General features: G+C 38.5%; 1 long non-coding RNA gene across 1 annotated transcript; it reads left to right on the forward strand.

Moving 5' to 3' along the window:
* LOC127497980 (uncharacterized) lies at positions 1 to 945 on the forward strand. The gene is made up of 3 exons (XR_007925734.1): positions 1 to 93; positions 508 to 570; positions 654 to 945. It is a non-coding gene; the product is annotated as an uncharacterized LOC127497980 (long non-coding RNA).
* The last annotated feature ends 332 nt before the right edge of the window (positions 946 to 1,277 follow it).

Consider the following 1,277-nt stretch of genomic DNA (forward strand, 5'->3'; position numbering starts at 1 on the left):
AGATGACCAATCAGAGCACATTGCAATTTTGAGAAGAAGGGGCTTCATAGAGAAAGGAACTAAACAGAGAGTTTCTGGACATTAAAACTACAGGTGAAGTACAATGCAAAGGTTAGATTAGTGATGTTGCTAACAGCTATAGTACAGGCCCGTATCAAGAAGGAAAATTGCTGTAGTGACAATCTAATAGCTATAGCAATGTTAATAATCATGTTTGAATGTCGTAAAACATAGATGTGGCTTCAACCTCATTATACTAGTTTATTATATATAGCATACAAGAATAATTGTACTATTAAATAGATAGTTTTGAGCTTCTCTAACATCTGTATTATTTTTAACACCTGCAGTTTAGCAGAGATGACAGTAGAAAATGACACATATATACATTCTGCGAAGTCAACATGCACATTTACACTCTTTTCATCACAGTTGTCTATCATCTTCCTGTACTCTCTGGACTGATTTTTAACCAAACACACGTGTTGTTGTCTCATTACGTAACAGGTCTTCATACAGCCGTATGAGTTCTGCTATGGTGCCAGTATGCGTCACAAGTTTAGTGTTGTGGTGAGATTCGCCTGCCATTTGGTCCTTTAACCGTTCCCACTGCTGCCACTCAACATTGATCAGCTCTTGTTATTCTGCAATAGGTGTGCTTTTGTGAAGACAGCGAGTACAAACGCGCAGGAGACATGCTTCACTTGGAGGAGAGCAACAAACCAGCTCAAAACTATCATCAAGCTTGTTACTCTGAGTAACCCCATGTTCTCCCAAGACCTCAAACATCATCTTTGCATTTTCATGGTATTGGCGCTGACAGGTCTTTCGATCAGATGGCTTGGGTGCTGTGACATAGAAAGGGCGAAGAGTGCAGAAAGATGAATAACTCAGACTAACGTCTGGGTGTTGCTTGGTGAACTCTTAGTGGAGGTTAATCATTGTGTCTGAGTAGACCATTCTTTGATGCTTTTTTTTATTTTGTGTAATTGTGTCTTGTTTGTCAGTGGTCATACATGCACAATTACAAAATAAATTTTGGACTGTTTGTGTGATTGTTTGCGGGTAACTGGGTTTTCTGACTTTGGATTTCTTTTGCCTCAATGTTTTGTATGTCAGACCGAATTGCCTCATTTTGTATAGAAGCCGGTATTTTTTTAAGAATCATGCCTGACAAGTGAAGGTTCTTAGATTTTACATACAGTGGGTACGGAAAGTATTCAGACCCCCTTAAATTTTTCACTCTTTGTTATATTGCAGCCATTTGCTAAAATGAT

The sequence above is a fragment of the Ctenopharyngodon idella genome, chromosome 16, assembly GCF_019924925.1.
Source record: "Ctenopharyngodon idella isolate HZGC_01 chromosome 16, HZGC01, whole genome shotgun sequence".
Lineage (NCBI taxonomy): Eukaryota > Metazoa > Chordata > Actinopteri > Cypriniformes > Xenocyprididae > Ctenopharyngodon > Ctenopharyngodon idella.